Source organism: Mobula birostris, chromosome 7 (assembly GCF_030028105.1).
Source record: "Mobula birostris isolate sMobBir1 chromosome 7, sMobBir1.hap1, whole genome shotgun sequence".
In the NCBI taxonomy this organism is placed as follows: Eukaryota; Metazoa; Chordata; class Chondrichthyes; order Myliobatiformes; family Myliobatidae; genus Mobula; species Mobula birostris.
The window spans coordinates 107,109,219-107,124,303 of NC_092376.1; the positions used below are offsets into that span (position 1 = coordinate 107,109,219).

Below are 15,085 nucleotides of genomic sequence, written 5' to 3' on the forward strand. Positions count from 1 at the left end.
GGTCTGACGATCAGTAATGAATCCAGGTTGCATTTGCCCCTACAATTCATTTAATTAGTTTCTTATGAGAAGTGGGGTAGGAGGATTGCATGGAGAGTTTATTACTCCTGTTCTATTAGGCAATGATGTGGGAGGTACCACCTTTACCTTTGTTCATTCTTTGCACATGAAGATTTGGCTACAACTGAGTGGTTGATCAGGTCATTTTTTTTTCCTTCAAGGAAAGTGAATGAACAATTCACCTGTGAATCTGCAGGAGTTGTCTACCGTATCTGGTGCTCCTGATATGGCTTCCTCTACATTGGTGAGACCTGTTGTAAATTGGGGGACCATTTCATCAAGCACTTCCACTCCATTTGCCACAAGTGGATCTTCCCGGTTGCCAAACATCTTAATTCCGTTCTAACGTGTTGATCTACTGCCTGCTCTTGTGCCAAGATGCGGCCATCCTCAGGGTGGAGGAGCGACATCTTATATCCTGTCAGGGTAGCCTCCAACCTGATGGCATAAATATCTATTTTTTCTTCTGGTAAACAAATTCCCCCCCACAACTTCCTCTATTCCCCACTCTGACCTTTTTACCTCTCCTCACCTGCCTATTACTTCCCCCTGGCTCCCCTCCTCCTTCCTTTCCCCTGTAGTCCACTTTCCTTTCCTATCAGATTCCTTCCTCTCCAGCCCTTGAGAGAGGGCTTCACCTATCACTTTCCAGCTAGCCTCCTTCTCCTCCCTCCACCTTTTTATTCTGGCCTCTTCCTCCTTCCTTCTCAGTCCTGAAGAAGGGTCTTGGCCCCGAACATTGTCTATTCATTTGACTGTCTATTCATTGACTGCTGATCACCTCCCTCTTGGTTCCGCCTCCTTCTACTAACCATTGTGTTTTCCCCTATCCTTTCTTCACCTTTCCTGCCTATCACCTCCCTGCCTCCCTTCCCCCACCTCTTTATCTTTCCCCTTACTGGTTTTTCACCTGGAACCTACCAGCCTTCTCCATCCCACCCTCCCCCCACCTTCTTTATAGGGCCTCTGCCCCTTCCCCCTACAGTCCTGACGAAGGGTTCTGGCCCGAAACGTCGACTGATCTTTTCCACGGATGCTGCCCGACCTGCTGAGTTCCTCCAGCGTGTTGTGAGTGTTGTCTATTCATTTGCATAGCTCCTGCCTGGTGTGCTGAATTTCTGCAGCATTTTGTGTGTTTGCTTGTATTTCCAGCATCTGTACACTTTCTGATGTTTATGGCGCTGCTTTAGTCTACATAGTTAATGGTAGCTAAGCTGTGGTGAGGTTTACACAATCATGTTTCTGTTTTGCTTCAGCATTTCTCCCCCGCACATACACATCAGTTCCAGTATTTCGTTAAGTAGAGGTAGAATGATCATAAGTAATGTTATCACAAGTGACCCTTCATGAATTCTTTCAGGCCAAAATGATGACTGTTTATTTCCCTCAGTAGATGCTGCCTGACCTGTTGATTTCCAGCATCTGCAGAATCTCTTGTGTCCATGTTATCACAAGACTCCAGGTTTATGTTAAAATATTTCAGGATGGGACGAAGTAGCCATCAAAACTTTTCACCCTCCCTCCTTTGGCTCCGCAGGGGTTCCATCTCGGTTCATGGTAGGGGTCCCTGGAATAAAAAAGGGTTGGGGACCCCTGCTGTCAAAGATCATTTGCAGTGGCTCATCCGAAATCTCCAATCTCTTCGGGGATCTCACAGAACTGGCATGTCTGCCCAAATGAGGGCCATGATCACCTTGAGAGTATCTTGTTATTTCCTCTTCTCCCTCTTCGGGTAGCCCGTGTCAAAGTGGCCCAATTTTGCAGCGCAGCCTCTGGGCACTAACCAAGTTACACAAACATGCGCCAGGATCAACAGCACAAGTATTTCAGGGACTTTCAGGTTTGTTTCTCACACATTTGCACATAGTTTGACAAAGGCCACACTTGCCTTGGTATTTCACAGTGTACGGCTAAGGAAAATAAAATTGCTGACTGCATCGACAATTTGTCATGTGACGGTAAACTCTACATAAGGCTTTTCTTGTACAGCTGAATGCACCAATGCTCTCATCTTGATGTTAACTGTGAGACCACAAGCCGAAGAGAACTGATGCATCCACATACTGGTAAATTTACACTGTTGATTAATATTGCTAAGTTTGCCAAGTTCAATTTGATTTTAGCATCTGTGATGTTTAAAACCTGATCTGAATGCAGCTATCATAACAGTGGTGAGATATTTTAATACTGTTTATGTGCAGTGTGAATTGAATTCAGTTTCTTTCTGATACTCTCTTCAGTATTACTTGCCAGCGTTAAACATAAGCAGCTGGACAGATAGACAGAAGACTAACGATATTGTGGCACGTTGTTTGTTTTACTAAAGCAATGTAAGCCAAGCTCAGTTAAATTACTTTAACATGCAAACACCAGATGGTCAGTGGGGATCTGAACTGGGTAGCTGGATCTGTGCAGCAACCACACTAACTGGCCATGAAGGGATAGAGGCAATCCCTCCAACCTAACTGGATGCATTGACCAACTCCAACAGTCTCCTGTGTCTTTCCTACAGATCATCAGAGCAAGCAAGAATGATCAACAGAAAGGGTCTCAGTGGCTGTCACTGGCAATCATTGATATAAATAACATTCCTGGCCACTGGACAAGGCACTTCATTAAACAGGCTGCGTTGTAATCATTCATAAGACAAATCAGCAAAATAGAAGTCAATGCATCAGCTCTCCGATAGAGAAACATCAAGTTAAAGCACTTCTATTTTTAGGAGCTGTAGTGCTTGCATATGTTTTAATTCTGCCAGATTGAACATTTTCGCTACTTTCTTTCCAGTATTGTGTGAGGAGATGGGGGCAGCACATTGGTGCAGTAGTTCATGTTGCTGTTCACAACACGCTGGAGGAACTCAGCAGGTCGGGCAGCATCCGTGGAAACGATCAGTCAACGTTTGGGGCCGAAACCCTTCGTCAGGACTGAAGAGGGAAGGGGCAGAGGCCCTATAAAGAAGGTGGGGGAGGGTGGGAAGGAGACCAGGCTTCTCCTTCCCACCCTCCCCCCCTTCTTTATAGGGCCTCTGCCCCTTGCCTCTTCAGTCCTGACGAAGGGTTCCGGCCCGAAATGTTGACTGATCGTTTCCACGGATGCTGCCCGACCTGCTGAGTTCCTCCAGCGTGTTGTGAGTGTTGCTTTGACCCCAGCATCTGCAGAGTATTTTGTGTTTAGTGTTGCTGTTGCTGCATGGATCCATCTGGCATCAGCTGTGGTCTGTGCAGAGTTTGCACGTTCTTCCCGTGACTGTGTGGTTTCCCCTTGGAGCATTCGAATCCTCCCATATCTCACAAAATCATTCAGTTCAGTAGCTATGTTGTTCATGTGGCCTGCTGTTTGTTACTGTATCGGCTTTTTGCAGGGACAATTCGGAATTGGCCAATTCAGAATTCGTCACATTGCTCCATATGTTCCCAAGAGACTAATTTAATTTTGTAAAATACCACCAGTGGAAATGGGTAGCAGGAAAACCAAGGAGGAGTTGATGCAGAGAACAGGTTTTATAGAAATAATCTGGGGAAATGGACTAATCATAATGCTTGGAGATCAGCACAGACACATGAAGAAAATGCCTTCCTTCAATTGTGTAAGAATATATGAACTATGAAAGAGCACAAAGCTGGCTTGACTGTCGTCATGTGACACAGGTCTCGTGGCTGAAGGGAGATTGGGGTAGTCAATGGATTTCTTGTTTTTAGTAGAGAAAGCAAACACACTAGTCAGACAGAAGTAGGAGTATGTCACATGATCCTTTTGCTCTCACGATATCATCAGGATAGCAAACAGCACTGACTTCCAAGTACCTCTGACCCAAGCAATCCATAATACCCCCGTCTCCCTTCAGCCATGAGACCTGTGCCACATGATGATGGCCAAGAATAGGCGAGATATTTTGCTCTCAAAAATACTCCTGAAAATACAATTAAATTATTATAATGGGTATACACAATATGCTATGCATGTAGAGCATGCTCATCAACGTGATCGCAAACCGTGATACATGTAAATACGATGCACAGAAAGGTGTGTGTGTGTGTGTGTGTGTGTGTGTGTGTGTGTGATGATTTTATTGCCTTTCTAAAACCTGTCCTGCCATGCAGCATCCTCCCTGCCTAAGCATGCCCTGGCATCATGCCTGGACAAGATAGAAAACTTTTCATCTTACACCGTGGGCAACATTTTAATTGACTTGAATTATGAATTGAAATAACAAATATAGGCAATTTCAAAAAATGGTGCATGATAGGGAAATATCATGGTGGTTTTCATGATCAGCAGCCCAAAATCCATTAAATGCACCCAAAAGCATTCAGGAAGCAAAATCTTTGTGTCAGTGCTGTAGGGGGCTATCAAGACAATCTTGTCCTTCTACTGCCTGATATACAGTGTAATTTACAGATGTTCTGCAGTGTCATTATGTGGCTTTCTCTCCATCCTATTTTCAACTATGCTGTGCTCCGAGAGGATAGAGAGCCAACTTGTTTCCAGGAAAGCATGCTATTTGATTAAGTCAGCAGGGTGCAGTTACTATTATTTAACCCTACATTTCTAGCCCAGGAGAGCATTACACTTGATGGAGACTGTGACCTTGGCTTTGCACTGGCAGCTTTTAGAACATTATGATGATATATGGTCAGCACAAAATCATACAAACTCGCACCTTTTGAGGACTGCAACTACAGTTTACTGAGAGGAGACCACATCAGTGTCTGGAATTTCTGAGGAATACCGGTACTAAATTTGCTGTGTAAAAGCCTTGAATACCTCAAAACATACTTTATGAATACTTGGGAATAAGGGCAGACATCAATCTTCTTGGGAAGGTAGTAATCGGGAATCATTAGGCTGAAGTTGGTACCATGGCTCAGCAGTTAGTGCTGCTGTTTCACAGCTCCAGGGACACAGGCTCAATCCTAACCTCAGGCCTTGCTTGCGAATATTGTATGTTCTCCCTTTGGGCACGTGGTTTTCCTTCAGATGATCCAATTTCCTTCCACACCAAAGAAATCCATTGCTAACAGATTATTTAAATACTGCAAATTGTTGCTTAATGCAGATTAATGGCAAAAATAATCAAAGGGGAGCTATTGGGTGTGTGTGACAGAGAGTAAGTTGAGTGGAACATGGAAATAATGAGATAATGGAACTATTGGAGATATTCTCAATGTGCTGAATGGCCTCCTTCTGTGCTACTATGAGGATAGGAGTAAGCACTGAGGCTAGAAGAGTTGGTGCCTTTTCTCAGAAGGTTTTGAAACATTGAATGCCCTGTGATGGAGACAAGGTGACGGTAGTTTTGTTGAAACGAGGTGCAGGTTTATGGACGAGGTTAAGATTGTGGAATAAATTCTGAATTACTCCAGCAGAGACCAAGATGAAAGAAACAATAGTCCAAATGGACAACCTACCCTCTGAGCCATAAATGCCAATTATTTTAGACTCTCTAAAAAAGGAGCTAAAGATGGCGCCAATGGTTTTTGCAGACCTGGGCGGCTTCTTCCAGTTCGTCTGTGAAACAGTTTAATTTCTCCTCTTCTCATGTCTTTCTTTTTCCTTTTCAAGGTGGCTGGGGTCATGTCAGTCCATGTTCTACAGCTGCACTCAAACTGCAGTCAGTCAGTCAGTCAGTCTCTCTCTCTCTCTCACACACACACACACACACACACACACACACACTCTCTCTCACACTCTCTCTCTCATCTGCTGGCCCTCGAGTCAGAGGAACTCAAGTAAGCGACGCTGCAGAATGTAACATCAAAACAGAAAGCTGTTGCTCTCCCCTCTCATTTGCTGCAGGAGTGATCTTTCTCCCTCCCTCACCAGTGAGAGACAGAGCCTGCCTGAGATGTCAAAGTGTTGGGATGGACAGTTATTTTGGATGGACTCTGGATTATGGTCTCTCAGGGGCTTTGCTGTTGCTTGCACGGTGGGTGGTGGGGGTTGATGCTGGCAGGAGGGGGAAGGGGAGGGGGAACGTCGACTCAGACCAAGGGAGGCCTGTGTCGGGCATTTTCATGCCTTACAAGGTGTAGATTGGAAGTCTATGTGGGGTGCCACTCCTCGCACAGACATTAGAGCAATTTGTGATTAAGTGCTTTGCTCAAGGACACAAACATGCTGCCACAGCTGAGGCTTGAACCAGCGACCCTGAGATCACTATACGAACGCCTTAACCACTTGGCCACGTGCCCAACACAAAGGGGAGGGGAGGGCTGCTGCTTCTGCTGCTGCTTGTGTGTGGGAGGCGGGAGATTTGGGGTTCCAACACTTTCTATCATTCATTCTTTGGGGGTTTTTCTTCTGGTTTGTGGATGCCTGCAATGAGCAAGGATTTCAGGTTCTATACTGTATACATTCTCTGATGTTAAATTGAACCACGTTCATGGGGCTTTTCAGTGCTGGCATTTAAAAGCTTGTAGCTCACCAGTAAATGGTTACATTGACTGAGCATCCCTTGAAACTTGATCATTTCCTTTGTGCTTAGAACTGGGCAAGCTACCCCACATTCCTAATCTTGTGACCCAGACAGCTATTGGAGGGTTTCGAAAATGGGATTAATGTCACTAATCCTTTCTTTCAATCATATGTGGCAATTTCTTTAGCTTAGTTCCATCAAAAATGCCCGGTATATATGTAGTACTCAAAGTTACACATTGTTCTGCTGTCCTCTGAGATTCCCATTCCATTAATTGGAATTGATTAACCATTAGGGACATGAAACTTTCTTTCCAGAACAGCAACACAGCTATCCAAAATCATCTTGCTGCTGCATTTGCAGAAAGGAATGTTTCCAGTACACTTCCAAACATTATTTTATTCAAAACAATGCCTTTCTCCCTGCAGAAAAGACATCATCTCATTACAATGCCACCAATTATGTTTTCTGTGGAAAACTTCTCAGACGTTGCAAATGGTCTTACAGGAGATCTCAAATTTTTGACATTTATCCAGAATGGTTACAGATTTAAAAAAATTAAAACAAGTAAAACAGATGACACTTGAAACACTGAAACATTTTATTACTCTCATGCCAGACCAGAGAGAGCCACTATATGAGGGAATTTATTTATTCTAAATATTTCTATTTCTGATAAGCAGGAAAATCTCTAGCGCTACGCTGTAGGTGAGTAATGACAGAATGTGCCTGACAAAAGAGCCCTGAATTTGTTGGTTGGGATACCTTGCAATGAGCCATGGGAATTGTATTTTTTCCTCTTGCACAACAAAGCCCTAATTATATTTGCTCTGTAAAATGCTGGAAGTGCAAAACTTTAATCAAGGCAAAAACCCAAAAGGATATCAAATCCTTGGCAAACAATGAAACCAATGATCTTCTTAATCAATTTATTTAAATATATTTCATGTTTAACAAAACTCTGTCAGCTGTGTCACACATCTTATTTGAATAACACTAAATACCAAATTATATACAGGAAAATATACTCCCTGTGAAACAAAACATTTAAAACTAACTTTTTTTTCCAATTTGTGGAATCAGCATGGTGATTTTTGGTTACTCACCAATTGGTTGATACATAAACTTTGTGGAGTGGGGAACACTAAATACTGACAAATGGAAATATGTGGCATGAGAAAGTCCGCAGATACTGGAAATCCAGACAAACACATACAAAATGCCGGAGGAACTCAGCAAGTCAGGCAGCATCTATGAAAAAGAATAAACAAGTCGACATTTTGGGCCGAGATCCTTCATCAGGACATGCCTCAATTATTTATGGAAATAAATGCCTCATCAATCTTACTCCCAGTCAGAATACAGGACATATCACTTTAAAAGAATATTTGAAACTGTCTTTTAAAGCAGTTTATCTTGTGTTTGATTATGTGTAGCATGTGGTATTGTAGGATCACAATCTCTGAATCAATAACAGTTACCAAATTGTATAATCATTGAAAGCAGATGAATTCATTAACATTGTCCTTACATTGTTAAATAGCAGCCATGACTCCCTGTGTAGCGCAACTTGTTTTTACACTGCAGCAGTCATTTAATACTCATCTGCCACTCCCCGGTTTTTCTCTGTTCAGTGGAATTTTATAAGAACATAGCTCACAACCAACATCTGCTCCAGTAATTCAAGAGCACATTCCCATAGAATCATACAGTCCTATAGACAAAGAATAGTACAGCACAGAATGTGACCCTATTGGCTCACTTTGTACGTGTTGATCATGATGCTTATCTCATAAATCCCATTTCCTGCATGAGGCCATTACCCCTCTGCGTCTTTATCATCCAAATACCTCTCAGAATACATTTCTAATGTTGTCATTGCTGCCTCTACCATCTCCTCTGGCAGCTCATTCCAGACAGTCACCATTTGGCCCTCAGATTTTGTCCCCCTTGCCTTAAACTTGTGTCCTTTTGTTCTAGACTTCCCTACCCTAAGGAAAAATGTTAACTATCTATCTGATCTTTGTACCTCACAATTATATATACATCTATAGAATATCCCTTCAGACTCTTATATCCTAGTGAGGATAAACCCCGCCTATCTAATCACTTGTTATAATTTAAGCCAATATTCTGGTGAATATCTTTTGTATTCCCTCCATCACCATCACATCCTTCCTATAGTACAACAACCATAACTCCACAAGGTACACTAAACCAGTCTACTGAATGTTTTGTATAAGTGCAATATGATGTCCCAGTTTATACTCCCTGCCTCAGACTACCTCCAAATGTTCAGGATCCTATCCACTTTCAGGGAGCTAAGGACATGCACCCGAGATGGGGGTGGCACAAAGAGTGGTGGTTAGCCCAGTGCTCTACAGTACCAGCCACTGCCTGTAAGGAGTTTGTATGTTTTCCCCGTGATGGTGTGGGTTTCCTCCGGGTGCTTGGGTTTCCTCCCATCATCAAAAGATGTATCAGTTGGTTAATCGGTCATTGTAAATTGTCCCGTAATTAGGCTAGGATTAAATTGGGGGTGTAAAAAATACTTACTACTTATAACGATGATTAGTGAGGCACAGAGAGATCTGTATTTACTGACAAGTACCTTTATTGTTTAAACTAAAAAGTATATGAATTCATACACTAAACACCTTGTGTGCACACTCGCTAGGCATCCCTGACTCAAGGTATTACCCGGGCAAGGGAGTTTACGCTGGCCAGGTGTTGCTCGTTGTCCTGATTCACTCGCCATGTGTTTCACACAGGGTTGCTTATGCTTGTATCTGCAATGGTTATTCTTCAAAGTTACCACTACCAGCCCACACGAAGCATCCACTTTTTTATCCATTCCTTATCAATTCAAATATTGCATGTGTCTATCCTTTACCTTGTTATTGGCTCTGCTCCAAGTCAGCATCAAGTTATTGTCCTCTTCCCATCAAGTGACAGTCGATAATTTATGGCTCTTTGTTCTCAATCAGCAGTGAGCTCAAATCACTTCAGGCAGGCATCAACCCCAACATTCACAAACTTGCATATCATAGCCAACCAAAGAACATCTCATAAATAACTTCTTATTTGGAAATGATCTCCAGTCCAGCAGATTACCTGAAGAATCATTGTGTCTTTTTTAAAACACTGATCAAACTCAGCATTTCAAGCTCACAAAATGGAGAATACAGTGTCTTCACAAAATGGCAGCCTCCATTCCCAAGCATGTGGCAGGAAAAAAGACAATAAGTCTGTCTGTTTCCACTGTCCTTGATTCAATTGAATTCACTGATTTGTAGATTGTCATTCTTTCTGGCCAACAGGGGATTGCTGGGCAGCTAGGCTCAAAGGGGTGCTGTATCTCAATATCTATCTATCTATGTATACAGTGTATCTATTTTAGTACATTCATTTTAGTATATCAATATTTGTAAGGTCCATGCCAATTACTTGTTACATCCTAACACACTAAGTGTCTTACTGATGCATATATATTACATAGTGTATATAGATATACAGTATATAATATAGAGAAAACATGTAAAATACAGGCAAAGATCCCAATGATACCTCAGGTAGCCAATATGTAACTGATATGTTACATTCTAGTCTCTATTATTGATCAATTTTCAAGCTATTTAGACATATTATTCCCAGTCCTAACGAACTTTAGGTTTTTTTGTTGTGAGTTAGTTTGTGGCTCTTCGTCAAGATTGGTTTTGGGAAAATTAAATACAACATATCATAAGAACAGCTGAAATACAAGCAGAATTCACCTGTTGCAATATTCAACAAGGTGATGACCAAACACTGACCTCAAACAGGACTTTCTTCACAATTCCCATAACTCTTGATTCCTAAATTTCTGGAATTCTATTGAACTCTGCTTTGAACACAATCAATAATGCAGACTCCATAACCCACCAAAGTAGAGTATCCTCAAGAACCAGCAGATATGTATGAAGAAATCGCTACACATTTCAGTCCTAAAAGGCCAATGCCCTTACAATGAGACCACAAGTTGTAATTCTAGACTCCTTCCTTCCTGCATCTATTCTGGTAGACCCTCTAAGAAGTATTTAGTCCATAAGACCATAGGATATAGCAGCAGAAGTAGGCCATTCAGCCCATCAAGTCTGCTCTGCCATTCAATCATGGGCTGATCCAATTCTTCCAGTCATCCCCACTCCCCTGCTTTCACCCCATACCTTTTGATGCCCTGGTTAATCAAGAACCTACCTATCTCTGCTTTAGATACACCCAACGACTTGGCCTCCACAGCCACTCATGGCAACAAGTTCCACAGATTTACCACCCTCTACGTAAGTAATTTCTCCGCATCTCAGTTCTAAAAGGACATCCTTCGATCCTGAAGTCATACCCTCTTGTCCTAGAATCCCCTACCATGGGAAATAATTTTGCCATATTTAATCTGTTTGGGCCTTTTAACATTTGGAATGTTTCTATGAGATCCCCCCTTATTCTCCTGAACCCCAGGGAATACAGCCCAAGAGCTGCCAGATGTTCCTCATACGGTAACCCTTTCATTCCTGGAATCATTCTCGTGAACCTTCTCTGAACCCTCCCCAATGACAGTATATCCTTTCTAAAATAAGGAGCCCAAAACTGCACATAATACTCCAAATGTGGTTTCACGAGTGCCTTAGAGCCTCAACATCACATCCCTGCTCTTATATTCTATATCTCTAGGAATGAATGCCAACATTGCATTCACCTTCTTTGTAACTGACTCAACCTGGAGGTTTTTCTTTAGGGGAACTTGCACAAGGACTACCAAATCCCTTTGCATCTCTGCATTTTGAATTCTCTCCCCATCTAAATAATAGACTGCCCATTTATTTCTTCCACCAAAGTACATGACCATACACTTTCTAACATTGTATTTCATTTGCCACTTCTTTGCCCATTCCCCTAAACTACCCAAATTTCTCTACAAGCAGCCTGCTGCGTTCACCAGCAACCTTGATGTGTGTTGCTTGAATTTCCAGCATCTTCAGAATTCCTGCTGTTTGCTCTCTACAAGCTCTCTGCTTCCTCAACACTACCCACTCCTCCACTTATCTCTGTATCATCGGCAAATTTAGGAGGAGAAGAAGATGGCGACGCGACACAGCTTGCGCGGCCACTCCAGTGAATGATATCTGTAATCTGTCAAGTAGGGTACTGTGCACAATCCTGATTTGGCGGAGACAGACGTGAGAGAACAGAGGACCATCTGGTGAAACTTCTGAAATGCCTTTTTCGCTGCCGCTGTTACTGTGTGATCTTGAGTCTCCGGAGGGGAAGGCCCCAAGTCCTCGGCTTTGCTTGCTGCTCGGTGGCCTGGATGGGGTCGAAGTGCTCGGCAGAGATGGTGCTCAGTGCTCGGTGTTGAAGGGTTGGTCGGAGGCTCGAAGTTTTCGGACAGACTCAGAGTCGGCTGGAGTCGGGTGCTTCCAATGCATCGACAGTTGTCGGTGCCTGGAGGTTTATGGCAGAGAGAGTTTCTCCCTTCTGATGCCTGCTATCGGGGACTATCAGGAGTCGATCGGAACTTTGAGACTTTTTTTTACCGTTTCCATGGTCTGTTCTTTATCAAATTACGGTATTGCTTTGCACTGCTGTAACTATGTGTTATAATTATGTGGTCTTGTCAGTGTTAGGCTTTGGTTTGTCCTTTTTTTTTGTGATATCACTCTGGAGGAACATTGTATCATTTCTTAATGCATGCATGCATTTCTAAATGACAATAAACGAGGACTGAGTGTCCTCATAATTAAAAAAAATAATTTAGCCACAAATCCATTAATACCATAGTCCAAATAATTGACATATGTTGTAAAAAGCAGCAGTCCCAACACTGACCCCTGCGGAACTCCACTTGTAACCAGCAGCCAGCCAGAATAGGATCCCTTTATTCCCACTTTCTGTTTTCTGCCAACCAGCCAATGTTCCATCCACACTAGTAACTTCCCTGTAATTCCATAGGCTCTTATCTTGCTAAGCAGCCTCATGTGCAGCATCTTGTCAAAGGCCTTTTGAAACTCCGAGTCCACCACGTCTACTGCATCTCCTTTGTCTACCCTGCTTGTAATTTACTCAAAGAATTGCAGTATGTTTGTCAGGCAGGATTTTCCTTTCAGGAAACTATGCAGGCTTTGGCCTATCTTGTCATGTGCCTCCAGGTACTCCGTAATCTCATCCCTAATAATCAATTCCTTTTGTGATCACTTATTTGTACTTGTAGTTAAAGCCTCACAAATCACAGTTGTCAAACATAATTCACTGTTCATAAATTCCCACTGGATCTACCCATCACATTATGGTTTTCAATGCCCTGTATTTGCCTTCTTAAGAAAAGATTCTAGCATTTCTTCCATTACTGATGTTGATGTCAGGCCAACTCTTGTACAGATCAACCCCTGCCACCCCTCCTCTATCCTCTCCCTCTTGCTCTCTCTCTCTCACTCTCAGACTTTCCATCAAGTTTGGCAACACTAACATTTTTCCCTTTAATCTAATTCTAGCTTTAACTTCTTCATTTAAGGTTCACATTTCTATAGGATTTTTAATAACTACAAAATTATTCTTATTTTTGCACTGATTTACATTTGTCTCATTAGAGTCCGTTAATGAATTGCCTGGACAGAGTTGGTTAATGAATTGCTTGGACCATATTGGTTTATGAAGTTGTTTTATTCACATTTAAGATACATTTTGCAGACTGAACCAAATTATCTTTAGCTTTATATAATCATATTTGTCTCAAGGACTCCTTCATTGCAGGGTTACTATCTGTTCCATTGTATAATGTGTGATCGATATTCACTGTTCAGGCTCAAACAGCTCTTACATTTTGCCAAGCTCAGCTCTCTAAACATTAGCAGCAGATCCAAGGGTTGTTTTAGAGGAAATTAAACTTCCAAACAATATTCTTTTTTAGCTTCTTGTCGTAAACGGGAGCCAGTCTTCAGTTCTTAATGTAAATGGTAAGCAGTAATCAGTTTTAAATTGAAAGGACAGCATTGAAAACAGGCACTGTCTAAAGACGAGACTTGCTGACCCACAGCACCTGGGCTTACTGCTCAAGAGCTGCAGTGTAAGCCAATGGGTTATTTAATTGGGCTTATTTCAAACTAGAGAACACTGGCTAAGTACATCGAATGGCTCATCTATTAATAGTTGGAAGATTTGTTACTCAAGGAGTCAGCTTCGCAGCATTAAAATAAGGAGGGCAGCCAGCGCCTCTTCCACAGGGAACCACTGCTCAATACATGGCTTTAAGGTAAGGGGTGGGAAGTTCAAGGGGGATATCAGAGGAAGGTTTTTTACTCAGAGAGTGGTTGGTGCGTGGAATGCACTGCCTGAGTCAGTGGTGGAGGCAGATACACTAGTGAAATTTAAGAGACTACTATACAGGTATATGGAGGTATTTAAGGTGGGGGGGGGGTATATGGGAGGCAGGGCTTAAGGGTCGGCACAACATTGTGAGCCAAATGGCTTGTACTGTGCTGTACTGTTCTATGTTCTATGTTCTATGTATGTTCTATTAATCCTGGGTACCCAGGATCTCTATCTCAAGATGGTTTAAGATTATTTGTTTTAAAAGATATCTGAAAATATCATGTGTGTGTGAAAGCACCCAACTGGCAAAGAAACAGTATAAATGGAGAGAGCAGTCCAGACTTTCTAGGAATGGCCCAAGAACATAAAGAAGAATGACAGAAGCACAAGATGAATTAGAATTCATTCTTCTGCCTTCAGTTTTGGTGACAGATGACTAGATCATCAGCAGCTCATATGTATGTTTTAGGTTATAGGAATTATATCTGTGTTTTGGAAATCATTTGTGGTTTAGAAATGGTTTGTAATTTCGAAATCTTTTATAAGAAAGAAATCATTTGTGGGTTTTAACATGTTTTAAAGATGTTGCTGTGTTTAAAAATGTCTCACTGAAAATAAAAGAATACTGCATTCGAACTACTTTGTTAGCTGGAAGTATCTCCTCCTTCGTATGGAGAGGGGACCCATCACTAATCAAGTACTGGCAGCTAAACTTGGGGTGGAGGATAAACAGGGAAATGAACTAGTCTTTGAAGATGGGATGGTCACGGCATAACCTCCCTTTAGTGAGATTATCCATACCTATCTATATTGGATAGGGCTTAAAATCTTCACTTGAGTTTAGAACTTCACCGTCAGCAAACCCAATACTGTGGGTGTACCTACACCTCAGGAATTGCAGCAGTTCAAGAAGACAGCTCCTTCTCAAGGGCAACTAGGGATGGGCAATAAATGCTGGCTTAGCTGGTGACGCCCACATCCCGTAAATGAATTAAATAAAATCACAGTTGATGCCCAATGTGGTCACGTTGAACCCAAACTATATTTTTTATAAAGAGTGATTATTTAGCAGTAGTCCAATTCAGTGTGCGCTCAACAAGTGCTGCAGCACTACACCTCGTACTAGAAAATGGCCAACATTCTGGTTCCAGTAGTGCACAGGCAAATGCTGGTCAATATTATGAATGTGTTAATAAAATATCTGAGATATGGCATGCCACCCCAACTGCTCCTCAAATTGAACATGGTGAATATTTTAATTTTTAA

The 15,085-nt window shown here is 42.2% G+C and overlaps 1 protein-coding gene and 1 long non-coding RNA gene across 3 annotated transcripts in view; one reads left to right on the forward strand and one right to left on the reverse strand.

Moving 5' to 3' along the window:
- Positions 1-15,085, reverse strand: part of LOC140200358 (dihydropyrimidinase-related protein 3-like) — a 225,229-nt gene that overhangs the window by 187,616 nt on the left and 22,528 nt on the right. The gene's annotated exons all lie outside the window — the stretch shown is intronic.
- LOC140200359 (uncharacterized) overlaps positions 2,054-15,085 on the forward strand; it is a 44,493-nt gene continuing 31,461 nt past the window's right edge. Inside the window, exon 1 of the long non-coding RNA XR_011886607.1 lies at positions 2,054-2,126. This is a non-coding gene — a long non-coding RNA (uncharacterized lncRNA). The remainder of the gene's footprint in view (positions 2,127-15,085) is intronic.